Below are 15,043 nucleotides of genomic sequence, written 5' to 3'. Positions count from 1 at the left end.
TTTGGGCAATTGCCTTTCTGTTCAACTGGAAGCTGTTTGTTAGTTAATAAGTGTTGCATCACTTCATCTGTTATTATTCCAGTTAATAATTTGAACATGGTTGGCAGGCAGGTGATCGTTCTATAATTACTTGGAAGTGCCCCTTTTGCTGCGTCTTTCATGATGAGATGAGTTTTCCCAGTTGTTAGCCATTGTTCAATATCACCTCCTTGCAAAATGTGATTGAACTGTTTTGATAGTTCTTTATGAAGGCTTGTTAGGTGTTTAAGCCAAAAGCCATGCAGTTCATCATCGCCTGGCGCAGTCCAATTTTTAACTTTCTTTGCTCTTTCACTTATTAATTCTGGTGTTATTATTAGGTCTTGCATTTGTTGGTTACATTTTTGGGCCTCTTTCGTCCAGCCTGCTTTTTTATTATAATCTATTGGATTGTCCCATAATTTCCCCCAGAATTGCACTGTTTCTTTTTTATTTGGTGTTTCTAGGTTTCTTGCAGTTTCTCCTTCTGTGCTTTGGTAGAAACGTCTCTGATTCATCTGGAATTGGTGATTCTGCCTGTGTTGTGTAATTCTGGCTTCATATCTGCTAATCTTCTTTGACACTGCTGTTCTTTGCTGCTTGATTATTTCCAGGACTTCTCTAATTTTCCTTGAATCTAGGTGGTATTTTTGGAGCAGATACTGTTTGGTGTTTTCATTCTTCAGCTTTTTGTCTTTCATATCTTTCAATTTACTAGCATCTGATCTAAGCCTGGAGATTTTATTTTCTAATCTAATCTTCCATTTAGGTGATGTACTGCTTTCTTTTTTACAGGTCCACTGATCTTATATCCAAGCTCTAGTGTTGTTATTGTTGCTGCACTGTACATTAGTTGGTTTGTTTCTTAGAAATTATTGGTTGTTATTTCTGCAAGTGCAGCATTGACATCTTTTAATGCCTGAGCAAGTTGTTTTTTGACAACTGTTTTTAGAGCTGGAAGTCGAACCCTGGTGGTTGTTTGGTTCATGTGCTCAGTTATTTTTTGCTTTAGTTCTTGTTGCTTTTCTGTTAAATGGCATTCGGGTTTTTGAGGTGAAGGCAAAGGGGAGGTTGCCTGGTTTTGATTTTGAAACAGTTCAGCAACAGTGGCATCCTCTATTTCCAGCACCTCCTCCACCTGCGCCTGAGCAACTTCTTCAATTGGTGGTAATTCTTCTTCCATGTCTTGAGCCTGTGTTGCTCTTTGCAGTTCTTCCAGCTCAACTCCTGTGAACACTTTATTTCTTATTATGAATCTTCTCTGGTCTGCTAGCCTTTGTTCTTTTATTTCTGTATCTGGATGCTTCTCTTTCCAAATTTGGTACATTCTTTTTAAAAATAACCTCTTCTAGTTGGACTAGACTTGTAATAGCAGATCATTATTTCCTTGTTGGCATTTTTCGTATATTTTTTTCAGTTAAACGACGTTTCTTCCAGTAACCTTGCAATCTCCAGCCCTGGTTGCTCAACTGAAGATCCTGAGTCCTGTTGCCCACTTGCCACCAGATGTCCAGGGACTCTAGCACCTGGTGCAGTCCTTGTTGACCTGGGCGACGACCAATCCGGTATAGATTTATTAAAGTTACATCTCACCATATTGTTGATGGGAGAGGCACTCTTTGTCTGGCTCCTCTGGTGAGACCTGTCCAGTATGGTTAGACCTCTGGCATAGCTCTCACCTTCCTCAGAGTACACAAGACCCACAACCACGCCAAGGTAGTGCCTCACTGGGGGATACTTCTTCTTCTTCTTCTTCTTCTTCTTCTTCTTATTATTATTATTATTATTATTATTACTACTACTACTACTATTATTGTTGTTGTTAAATTTCTATACCGAATTTCATTAAAACAATCTCAAGGTGGTTCATACAAAAGTTAAAATAAGACTACAAAAAATTACACATATCAGCTAGAATTTAAAATACAGATCTGATTAAAAGAAGAAGCACAATATAACAATAAAAGATACAAAACAGCAGCAATAGGAACAATCATATGAAAGCCTGGGTAAAAAGCCATGATTTCACATGCTTTCTAAAAACTGTGATGGAGGCTGAGGAGCAGATGGCCACCAGGAGAGCATTCCAGAGCCTGGAAATTACCCACCTCTGCCCTTGGTTCTCAGTAGGGGTGTGCACAAAACTGGCTGGTCTGGTTCGGTTTGAGGCCAAACTGGATCCGAATTGGACCAGGTCAATTCAGTCCGGCATCCCCTCGAAACCCCCCCCCCGGTTCAGTCCACTCTGTGTGGGTTTGCAATTTCTTTCTTTTTTGAAACTTTTTTTTAACTTACCCCCTCCAAGGGAGTTGCTTGAGGCAGTGGGGTGTGTGTGTGTCACGGGTGTGTGTGTCCACAGAGGTACCCCCCCACACACCTCCCTGTGTGGCCTGGCCAATTGGGTCATGCCAGGCCACAAAGAGGCCAATTGTGTGGGCCTGGTGGCCTCCAAAATGACCACTGTACTGGAGGGGGAAGGCCTGAACAGGCCGAAGAGCCTGCCAAATGGGTCAGTTTGGGCAGTAAGGGAGGCCAGTGTGGGGAGGGGGAACCTCCTCAGACCCCCCAGCTGCCTCAAGCTACTCCCTCAGAGTAATTTTAAAAATAAAATAAAATCATGAACTCCCCCAAAGAGCTGGGGTGTATGTGTGTGTTCAGACTGAACAGGGGGTGGTTCCATTGATCCCCAAACAGTCTAACCAAACATGTTCAACATTGAACATGTTCAACGTCTAATCTTTGCACATCCCTAGTTCTCAGACAAACTTTAAAATGATGGGTACAAATGTCACAAATGGTGGGCAGAAGTGGGTACCCAACATTCTTCACCCAACATTTTGAGTTAGCACGACATGGAAGCAGTAGCAGTAGCAAGAGTGCCTGCCTTCCAGGAACCTATGGTTCTTCCATACTTACTTGCCACAATTATGTGTGATTCTGCCCATAGCCCATATTCACACACTGAATAATAGAGAAATCTGAAAACAGATGTTTGTATATGTTTCTATGGAGTGTGCTCCAAAATGGCAAATATATCAGCTAAAAGACTGATATTTGGTTCAATCTTAAATAGGTTGGGCTTGATTTGCTGCGGTGGGCAATGAAATGAAAATTGAATAGGGGGTTAGGGAAGGAAGCTTCTTATCAATCAATGGACTGGGAGAAAATAGATTTACAGTGGAAGCCTGACATCAACACTGTGCTTGCACAAATGTGTTTTCCTATTAGATGTGCTTTGTCAGGATCTGGCATTCCTGACAAGTATTGCATTAGCATAACAGGTTGTACTTATGCCACAAGCCACAGAAGCAGATGCCCACATCCTGTTCTCCATTGTTGTGCATGTGATGTTTCTCAGGAAGGACCAAGCAAGGCTGTTCAACTTATTTACATTTATTTACAATTCAGGTTGGTAAACTGTATACCACTCTTGGAGATCTGCTGCTAACTGAGCTTCTTCCACGGAGTTACTGTTACTCCTGCCCCCTTTACAGTATAGGAAGTTTCCCTCCTAATTAAACTCAAATTCTTAAAGTGAGATCAACATAATACAATTCTATCACATCTCCCTCCTTGGGGGGGGCCACGTATATAATAAGCAAAATAATCTAAAATGTACAAGTTTCTATCAGTCTGTGGTTTCTTCATGAGTCTATTAGAGGTACATAGTCATGGTGCAGTCAGCACCACTTGTGCTCCATCAGCACTGTGGCTTTCTTTGTGTTGCAGGACAACCTCTTATTTATTTATTTTTACTTGTTTTTGCATTTCAGTCCTGCTCTTCCTCCAAGGAGTGCAGTGTATACATGGTTATGTTTACCCTCACAACCCTGTGAGGTAGGTTAGGCAGAAAGAGAAATGATTGGCCCAGAGTCACCCAGTGAATTTCATAGCTGAATGGGGATTTGAACTCAGGTCTCCCCGGTCCTAGTCCAGCACTCTAACCACTGCACCACATGGGCTTAATGGAGGGCATGAAGTGGGCAGAAGCTGCAGACGTCGCTGATTACGATGAAGTATGTGTCCCTCTGGAGTAACAACCTCATAAGTTGTTTTAATTGTTTTAATTGGTTTTAAATGGTTTTGTTTTTCAATTGTTTTAATATTGTTTTTAGCACTGTGTGTTCTTATATCTTTTAAAAAGTTGTACACTGCCCAGAGCCTCTGGATGGGGTGGTTTATAAATAAATAAATGAATGAATGAATGAATGAATGACAGGATCTAGGAGTCATTTTGTGTGATACTGTGGCCAGAGGCGTAACTAGGGAAAATGGTGCGTAGGGCAAGCACTGAAATTGCGCCCCCCTACGCCCACCATCCAAACATCTGACTGCATCTTTCTGAAAACTTGTCTTTTACCATAATATTAGCTCAAAGATACAAAAATACAAAATTACAAAAATACAAAAAATACAAGTGTATGCATAGGATTGCAGTCTTAAACAATCTCCACTCATCTTCTACAGAAAGAAGAAATCAGCTGCTTAAGACTTTCTATAAGGGAAAATATATCACAACTTCCCAGTCATGAGTAGAGATCACCTTGGCCCTTTCTGCTCAGTGCCATTCTGTTTCTGAGATGCAACTTCCATTGTGAAGGGGCCAGGGAGCTGTGAAAATTAAGAAAGATTTGGATTCAGTGTTGGAGTGCCATCACTTATCTTTTGCTTAGGACTCACCGAGGCCACTGAATACAAATTAGCCATGAGTGCCCTACGATGAAGTGTAATTTCAGAATGAGCTGACTCGTTCTTCACTCTAAAGTTCACCTGATGATTATTTGGCTAAGGAGAACTAATGAATTCACTAGTCACAAGCAGAGAATCAAGGAAGCTGCTGTTCTTTAGAGGATCCACCAACTTGGACTGGTAATGAAAGAAAATTTCAGCAACACATTCAATCAGCCTCTGTTTGAGATGGCAAGGTGAACCGCTTTTTTCAAAGTCTCTTTAAAACTCCAGTCACTTCAACTTCACAGGGTTGTTGTGAGAAGAAACTCAAGTATGTAGTACACCGCTCTGGGCTCCTTGGAGGAAGAGCGGGATATAAATGTAAAAATAAATAAATAAATAATAAACTTGTAACCATTCTCTGGAGGCCTCGCTCTTTCTGTAGGCTGCCAAGCACAAACTATAAATAGGCATCTCATTAAGATTTGGAGTCCTTTCCAGGCCTTTACAAAGCTCTCCTAGTATGGCAAACATGTGGGAATTAGTACCAATAAAAAAGGTGATTGAGTCAGAATGGGAGGTCCAGCACATACAAGAACAAGGGTATCAATAGGGTGAGCAAATGCAAATACATCCTTTGAGAATTTGACAAATAAATCTCTATATGGGGTAGAAAGTAAAGAGCTATTTCAAGCATTCTGTTTTGCAAAACTTGCCATCGTTGTACAGTTTCCCAAATATCTGTTATTGGATTTATTGAAAACTCATCACAGTCAGTCAGTTTCCCAAATATCTGTTATTGGATTTATTGAAAACTCATCACAGTCAGTCAGTTTTTAATTAATGCAAACTGGGAACAACAATAGGAGCTCTATTAAATGTACCTAGCCTACCAGTGATTTCCCCCCCAAAAGGGAATTTGAACTAATATTTCAGAAAATGAGGAGTTATAAACATGATTAATAAGCACATTAGACTTTCCTTATCACATTTGTTGGCAGTTTTTATCTGGTCACAGCTGAAATCCCATGGAGAAATGGAATTTCAATTCTAAGCAATGTAGAACTGTATTTTGGTCATTTTCCAGTAGGAAAACAGACTTATATGATGATGGCACCTCTGTCTCTTGCATAGGAAGCTAGATCAACAGTTCATGAGTTCATCCTGAAAATGGTGCATTCAGATTCACAGTACCACAATAAATCTATGCTCGTGCTCTTTAATTATAGTTGAAGACTTAACATTTCAAAGAGGGGAATGGAGGAGGAGGCTTGGGAAAGAGAGTGAGCGCGCGGGGCGCAAGATAGAGAGAAGGAGGGAAGTGGAGGAGACTTGGGAAAGAGAGAGCGAGTTAGAGAGAAGGAGGGAACTCAATAGAGCCATTTTAGAAAGCCAAACTGGGGAAGTTTAGTCACCTATAGCAACCTGGCTGCAACATTCCACACCAATAGCAATTTTGAGCTGTTTCTGCCGCTGGAAACCCAAGCCCTTGGGTCACCCCATTTACCAGCCAATGAGAACAGCAAGGGGGAGGCGCCAAAGAGTGCCTTGAGACTTCTGGGAGCAGTTATTGCAGTGCAGAGCCAAGAAGGGAGAACCTAGATAGTGCCTAATCAGTTTTAAAACTCTCTTCTACATCCTGCTCTGCCTGGCATTCACCAATAGCTGGACACTCCAAGAGTTTCCCCAGACCCCACTGACACACACACTACAGGAGACGAGACAGAGCAGTTTACACTCACACTGTGGCTTCTCCACCACAACGACCCTCCCTTGCCTTGAGAGGAGAACAGTTTGAAGCTTTTTGGTCCGAGATTTGGGAACTCTTAAGAAAATAGTGCTAGGGCTGAGATGCACAGACATTTCTTCCCAACTTAAGGGAACACTTTTACTTCCATCCATGAGAAATAAGCAAAGGGCTTGATGATATTAGTGACTCCCAACCCGACAAACGGCCTAGAGGCTGGCGGCTGCAGCCCCCGCTCCCACTCAGTCTTTTTGTGCCGGCTGCACAAGCGCAGGCAGGCTCTCTCTCACCTCACTCGTGGGCTCCTCCTCTTCCTTCCTGCTGCTGCCCACACCACCACCACACGACTCAGTGACAAGCGAGCAAGCCTGCTGCCTTTTCCCCTGCTCCTGTCCTGACTCTACCGACAAACAGCTGAGAGGCGGCGGCAGGCAGGCAGTGCAGCTGCAGCCAGCAGCACTGAGAGACGGACTTTCTGTGCCACCACACCAGCCGCAACCGCTCGCCCCTCAGCTGTTTGTTGGGTCGGAGCAGCCTGGGGAAAGGGCGGGCAGGCAGGCAGGCTCTCTCTGCGTGCCCTGGAGCAGGGGCACAGGGGCAGCAGGAGGGCAGAGGCAATGCAGGGGCGGGCAGCAGCAGTTTCTCCATGTGGCCTCAGCCGCCCGCCTCTCAGCTGTTTGTAGTGTCGGAACGTCACTCCCACTGCCGCGCTGCCACCTCTTCAAACTGCGGGGTGACACCCCACTGCCCCACCACACCCCAGACAACCCCCAACACGTGCCCCACACTGTTTTCCTCAAACCTTCCCCCCCGTAAATTTAAAGAAAATCGTTGTTTGTTTTAAAACACAGGGCTCTCCCCGCAGTTGCCTCTCAGCTGTTTGTTGGTAGGGGAGCAGGGGAAAGGCAGGCTCTCATTGTCAACCCCCGCTGCCGCCCACCCCCCCACCCCCAAGACACCCGCTGATTCTGAGAGGGAAGGAGACCCAAGAAGAAGCCAGCGCACGCCCGCGCCCCAGACCCGCCTAGCCCAACTGTTCCTCAATCCTCCCCCCCCCCATAAATTTAAATGAAACAATTAAAAAAAAACAAAACCCAGACACAGACCTTTATGCTGTACACTTTACTGAAGACACAGACTAGGCTGCTCGCTCCGGTCCTGCCTCGAGATCTTCCTCCTCCCTCCTCCCACGCGGCACACTGCACAGCCTCACCCTCGAAAGAAAAGAGCAGAGTAGACGCTCCCGCCAGCGCACAGCAGTGCACGTGAGTGACTGATGTGAGAACAGACAGAGATCTCGCGCAAGCACGAGGGGGAGTGCCACCAGGACAGGAGGCCAATGGCAGTACTTTAGGCAGCACAGCGCCCGCCCCCAAGCCGAGAGTGCTCGTGGTGGGACTAAAGATGAAGGTAGAATTTTTTGCGGGGTGGGTGGGGAGCGGAGGAGGGCCCAGGGCATTTTGGCACCCCCTCTCAAGTGGTGCCCAGGGCACGTGCCCTGCCTGCCCCCCCCCCCCCAAGTTACGCCTCTGACTGTGGCAGGTTGTGTCCATTTGGTGCCATTCCCTATTAGAACTATGTCAGTCACATGCAGCGGTGGTAATGCTTGGGCGCCTCTGTCATAATACTCTTTTTGTTTGGCTTTAGATTGTTGTTTGAATTGCTATATTTCCATTCCCTTTTCTTTATCTTTTAGGTAGGCATGTTCTAAGTGGTCTGTTAAAGAGCAGCTGACCATGCTGCAGTGACCATGCTGCAGTGGGGTAGCTCTGTAATTAAGAAGTGTTAGGTAAGGATCACCCTGAGATGATCTTGTTGTCTTACGGCTGATTATTTGCACCACATTTTCAACCAATCCATTGGATTGAGGATAATGTGGACTCCAGGTTTTATGTTCAAATGTGTATGCTTTTGCAAAGTCCTTCAATTCCTGGCAATCAAATTGATGGTCACTATCATAGCATAGTGGTTAGACTGTTGCACTAGAACTGGGAAGAAGTTACTTCAAATTCTCTTTCAACCATTCACTGGGTCTCTCTGGGCCAGTCATATATCTCACAGCCTAACATACCTCACAGGGTTGTTGTGAGGATAAACATACCCATGTACACTTCTCTGAGCTCCTCAGAGGAAAACGGGGATATAAATGTAAAAAAAATAATAATTAAAAATATCAGTAGAGATGTGAACAAATCAATTTTTTCAATTCAACTTGTACCCAAATCAAATCACCCCCAGTTTGGGAGTGCTTCTGGATTCACGCCTCTTCCTGGTTTCTCAGGTTGAGGCAGCGGCCAGAAGTGCTTTCTATCAGCTTCGGTGGATAGGCCAGCTGCGTCCGTTTCTTGAGATTCATGACCTCAGAACAGTAGTACGTTTGCTGGTAACCTCCAGACTTGATTACTGCAATGCGCTCTATGTGGGGCTGCCTTTGTACGTAGTCTGGAAGCTACAATTAGTACAGAACGCGGCAGCCAGGTTGGTCTCCGGGTCAGGGGCGTAACAAGGCTAGAGTGGGCCCAGAGACAAAATTTTAAAATGGGCCCCTCACTGATACACACACACACTTCACAATATATAGTCATGTGACTTGCCTCTGGGGAGCCCTTCGAGGCATGGGGGCCCCCAGGCAGCTGCCTCCCCTTGCTTAATAATAGTTATGCCCCTGCTCCGGGTCATCTTGAAGAGCCCATATTATTCCTATATTACAGGAGTTACGCTGGCTGCCAATAGGTTTCCAGGCAAAATACAAAGTGCTGGTTATAACCTATAAAGCCCTAAACAGCTTAGGCCCACGGTATTTAAGAGAGCCACTTCTTCTGCATGATCCCCATCATCCACTGTGTTCGTCAGGGTAAGCCTGTCTGTGGCTTCAAGTCGTTTGGTGCCCACACAGGGACGGGCCTTCTCAGTTGTCGCTCCAAGGCTTCCCGCTGATATAAGACTCTCCCCATCTCTAGTGGTTATTAAAAGATCTCTGAAGACTCATCTTTTTAACCAGGCCTTTTAGGTTTGTAATTTTAAATACTGTAAATTGTTTTTGTTTTTAGGCAGCTTTTTGGAGTTTTAATTGGTTTTAATGTTTTGCGCTTTTGTATTGTTTTATGATTGTGAACCGCCCCGAGACTTTGGTCTCCCCCCTCCCCCGCAATCACCCTGGATTCAATTTGGATCCGATTTATTTTTATTTTTAATTTTACAAATTTTCATAGATTAATAAAAACTGTGATTTTGCCAACCATGGTGTTTTATGAGAATGAAACCCTCACAGTTGGTGAGGTATGACTGTACTTAAAATAGTGGCCATCACTCCAGCAATGAGGAAGTTGCATATATGATAGAAGGGGTGAGGGAATGTCCATATGAGTGAATACATCTTAACTGGGGGAGTAGAACGCAGTGGCAGCCTGGAACATAAACCTGAAAATGGAATTAGCCTCCCCTTTCTAGAAACAATTCTCCTACTGGACTGGAAAGGGGGAACTTGCAGTTGCAGCAAATAATTTATTCATGATTGCAGAATGCAAGATATATTTGCTAGTATTTTATTTCCCCAATAGCATTAACAGGGGCATAGAAAATGTTCTCAGCTAGCAGGAGATAATGTAATGATTGATTATGGTTGATCTTCAACACTGATCTTGAAACCAGAATCTGGGCTCAGCCCTATGATGTCCTGAATCAAATTAAGCATAGTTATGATGGTATCTCTAAGATTCATGTAATGAGGACTGCATTGTAAGTTCAATATATTTTTGTCACACAGAAACATACTTTAGCATGGTGTATTACTGGGAAGTTGTTTGTATGTATTGTCCTTTGTTTGTGCTTACTGCAATTGTGGCATTACGTTTCATAACAATTGCTGACATCTGTCTTGCATTCTGTTTGTATTCTGCTGAAAGCAGGAGTGTAAACTTTTCAGGGAGGGGTAATTCCTCCCCCAGGCTTCCAGGAGGCTTTACAGACAGGGCTGTTACCCTGCATGACAAGAGGGATACTCTCTTTAGAAATGCAGATATAGCTTTTTAGATATCTCCCCTCCCCCGCCCACATTGGCTAGAAGGAAAACACGGAGGCATGTGATGTGAACTTGCACCAAAACAAAACCCGAGAGCAGAGGGGAGGGGCTGCTTCCCTCAATGCTGTGAGTGTAATTCGAAGTGGCTTTGTGCAATATTTACCCCACAACAATATTTACTCCACAGCAATATTTACCCTGCAACATTGCACAGGCAATGAAATGCATTCCAAAAAGTTCAAGAGAAAGGGATGCATATGAAGGCTTCTCAAACTGGAAAAAAAGCATTACAAAGATTTCAGAGCCATCAACATTCAATGTTCACCTTGCAGCTGTTCAAGCTATCGCTGCTGTTAAAGGTGGGGTAAATGTGCATGTCACTTGCTTGGAAGGGAAACAGAAGCAAATGCAAGAAGTTAGAACGGCACTGCTGAAAATGTTGTCCTCTGCAAGGTAGGATTTTATTTGTTATGAAATGTTATCCTTTTGCCTATCACAGTCTAGCAGTTCATGGTCATGTTGAGGAAGGGTCAAAACTTAGTCGGCTCTTGCTGCTTCACATAGGGAAATTTGTTATGATGTGGTTGATAATAGCAGCAGCAGTTTACGCAATTGCTTTTCCTCCGATGTGTGTTTCAACACATGAGCTACATTGAAAAGGATTTTATGCAACTGACATGCCATGGATGCTTTTCAATTATAGCTTCACCATTATATGCTGTTGGATATTGCAAAGGAGCAGAAAGATAAACTTTCAGCTCTTTGGGATGTGGTTGATCTTCTGAGTGGCCACCACCTCCACCTGAGCATCCAAAAGCAGAGCCAGGTCCAGTAATACCCCCAAGTTGTGCACTTGTTCTTTCAAGGAGGATACAACCCTATCCAGAACTGGCTGAATCACCCTATCCCGATTGGCTTTTCTACTTTTCCCGATTGGCTTTTTTCTGCTTTTCTACTGACCAATTGCACCTCTGTCTTGTCTGGATTTAATCTCAGTTTGCTAGCCCACATCCAGCCCATCACCGCCTCCAGCACCCAGTTCAGTACATCCACTGTTCCCCTAGGATCTGATGCCAGAGAAAAGTAGAGTTGAGTGTCATCTGCGTATTGATGACACTTCTTCTGATGACTTCTCCCAGCGGTTTCATGTAAAACAGCATAGGGGGACAATACTGACCCTTGCAGAACCCCATAGGCCAGTGGCCAAGGAGTTGAACAAAGATCCCCCAGCATCACCTTCTAGAACCTCCACCCCCCAATAGACCCCCAATTGTTGATGAAGGGTGATTTCTAGAAATATAAATAATGAATACATATAGAAAAGTATAGAACATAAGAACAGCCCAACTGGATCAGGTCCAAGACCCATCTAGTACAGCATCCTGTTTCAGACATTGACCCACCAGATGCCTCTGGGAAGCCCACTGGCAAGAACTAAGGGCATGTTCTCTCTCCTGTTGTGCTCCCCTGCAACTGGTATTTAGAGGCATCTTGCCTCTTAGGTTGGAGGTGGCCTATAGTCCTTAGACTAGTACTCATTGATAGACTTGTCCTCCATGAATTTATCTAAGCCCTTCTTAAAGCCACCTAGGCTGGTGGCTATCACCACATTTTGTGGCAGAGAATTCCATAGGTTAATTATGCATAGTGTGAAAAAGTACTTCTTTTTGTTGGTCCTAATGTTTTTGGCAATCAGTTTCATGGGATGACCCCTGGTTCTAATGCTATGTGAGAGGAAGAAAAAATTCTCTCTATCCACTCTCTCCATACCATGAATAATTTTATAGATCTCTGTCATGTCATCCCTCAGTCATCTTTTTTCTAAACTAAAAAAGCCCCAGGTGTTGTAGCTTTACCTTATAAAGAAAGTACTCTAGGCCTCTGCATCTTGGTTGCCCTCTTCTTCACCTTCTATAATGCCCTTTTTGAGGTATGGTGACCACAACTGTACACAGTACTCCAAATGTGGCCGTACCATAGATTTGTATCAGGGCATTATGATATTAGCAGTTTTATTTTCTGTCCCTTTCCTAATGATTCAAAGCATGGAAGTTGCCTTTTCAAAGCTGCCACACATTGAGTGGACACATCTGAGTGAGCTGTCCACCATGACCACAAGATCTCTCTTCTGGTCAGTCACCAACAGCACAGACCTCATCAGTGTATATGTGAGGTTGGTGGGGTTTTTTGCCCCAATATGTATCACTGTACACTTGAACCACATTTGCCATTTTGTTGCCCACTCCCCCAGCATGGAGAGATCCTTTTGAAACTCCTCACAATCTCTTTTGGATTTCACTACCCTAAATAGTTTGGTGTCATCTGCAAATTTGGCCACCTCACTGCTTAGCCCAACTTCTAGATCATTTATTAATAAATTAGAAAGCATTGTGATTAATACACCTGTGAATACTCCTGTGACTGTCCCCGGTTTAGCCCTGTGCCACCCTCTCCGCCCCCAGGGAAATTTAGCAGTCTATGTCCCTCACTGAAGGAAAGGAAGGAGAACCTTATAATTAAAGGTAAAGAGTAAATAAACACTCTGACAATCTCTTTGAAGTCTCCAGGTAGTGAAAAAAGAAATCTATTTTCTGGTAGATTTTCAGAGAGAGAGAGAGAGAGAGAGAGAAAATCAGAAACAAGGCAACATTAAAGGCTATTCTCCTTCAATATTGATTTGCAATCGCTTTAAGGCATCAACAGTTTCAGTGCTAACCAGAGAACAACAGATCAAAGATAAGTTTACACCACACAGGATCACATGGGGACTGAATTATTCTTCACTAAGTAATAACATTATAAAAGTGGTTCTCAAATATTGGCCATTGGTTAATATTATTCCAGGTTGTGAGGAACTGCCTTTGATTGGCTTCAGAAAAAAATAAAAGTATCTTTATTTGTTACACTCTGATATGCCACAGGATAGGTCAGCTATGTCAAGGGTCAAGGGCCATTTCAAATGTGGTACTTGCGCTGCATTCAAGTTTTCATTGCCCACTAAAATCGTTCAACATCCTACTGAGAATTATGTTAAGCCTTTGGAAGATTTCTCCAACTGTAATTCTGCTTCTTATGCCATATATGTCATTATGTGCCCATGTTTAAAGCTATATGTTGGCTGCACTACACATCCAGTTAAAAAACGTATTCTAGAACATTACTACAGAATAAAGAATTGAGTATTAGAGGCACCACTTAACAGAACATTTTTTGCTAGCTAATCATCAGCCTGATGACTTTAAATTTGTGGTGATCTCCACTTCTAAGAAAGAAAAATTCAGATATTGTAATGTTGATGCAGTAAGATAGCTAAACAGACAAGAATCTTTTTATATACATAGATTAAATTCCCTGTCACCTTGTGGTTTAAACACGAATTTAGATTTATCTTGCTTTTTGTAACTGTGGTGCCCTAATTAAGCGTGATGATTGCCAGATAGTGGCAGATTAGGAGGTTTAACAGCTGTGAATAATTGAGAGTGTTATAAAACTGGAGTAAGAGAGTTTGGGCAGTTTATTCAAGCTGGCTTGATAAGACTTGGTGTCAAGTTTGGCAGCAGCTTGTGAACCGTTGTACCTTTTGGGTAACTATCTTTGATGTGTACATATGAATTTTATTATGTTGTATAAATGTTTTCTCTCATGTGGTACTAATGTTTTCTTTAATGTATGGTTTGTGCTTTGTAGCTATAAGGACTCTTTCTTACTCCCTTGGAGAAATCTAAGAATGTTTGGAAACAACTTATACTCCTTTTGGAGGAATTGAAGAAAGACTTTTGGAGGATATTATGAAGAACTCCATACACCAGGGAGGAGTGACTTATATTTAGCAGATGGGAAGTTTATCTCGTTTGTGACATAATAATTGTTCACGTATTTCTGAGGAAGCTCATTGTGAAACAAGGACTTATCGCGAAACATTGTCAAAAAATTAAGTGATTTATGTATATACAGTGATTCATATATCAAGTGATTTATGTACATTAAGTGATTTATTAAGTTACATTTATATGAGTATTGGCATTGGTATCTTTTGTATGTGTTTATATTTCTTGTATTGGGTGGTATTTTTTTTCTTAGTTACTTTATCCAGAGAACAAAGCTCCTTTCATTCTAAGGAAAGAGCAAACATACACATAAAAAAACAATAACCTAAAGACTTTATTTAATCACATTGTTTTAGAATTCACTGTCAAAGGAAATCAAAGTCCTATGAGTTAGAATTTGAAAAGTTGCTAGAGAATAGTATTTGTGAGAATAACAGTAGTACTTGTCCATGCAAATACTATGCTTTGGGGAATATGATAATTGGTGCAGAAGTATCAGATGTCATTTGCCATTACTCTGCTCTACTTGGTTAATACTGTCAGATTTCCTCAATACTGTCTTTGTTTAAAAAGAACCCCACATTCTCACTAGTAGTTTCACAAGGCTGCAGTTGCTTATTGAATTATCTCTCTGCACCCAGCAATACTAGTAATTGTGCACATCTGACATTGAGCTCTAGCACAAACTATCAGAAATTGGTATACTAATTGTGAATATGCTCGGTCTATCTCAGTTGTCTCCTGTTAACACTCCCCTAC

General features: G+C 42.7%; 1 long non-coding RNA gene across 3 annotated transcripts in view; it reads right to left on the bottom strand.

Moving 5' to 3' along the window:
• The window catches only part of LOC128339887 (uncharacterized), a 39,337-nt gene that overhangs the window by 15,958 nt on the left and 8,336 nt on the right, over nt 1-15,043 (bottom strand). For 2 of the 3 annotated variants that reach the window (XR_008313298.1, XR_008313297.1), the window contains exon 1: nt 7,543-7,673. The exons of the other annotated variant lie outside the window; for it this stretch is intronic. This is a non-coding gene — a long non-coding RNA (uncharacterized LOC128339887). Of the gene's footprint in view, nt 1-7,542; nt 7,674-15,043 lie in introns of those variants that run through there. 3 annotated transcript variants of the gene reach the window in all.

Source organism: Hemicordylus capensis, chromosome 1, assembly GCF_027244095.1.
Source record: "Hemicordylus capensis ecotype Gifberg chromosome 1, rHemCap1.1.pri, whole genome shotgun sequence".
Classification (NCBI taxonomy): domain Eukaryota; kingdom Metazoa; phylum Chordata; class Lepidosauria; order Squamata; family Cordylidae; genus Hemicordylus; species Hemicordylus capensis.
This window is presented reverse-complemented; position numbering and strand designations above follow the sequence as displayed.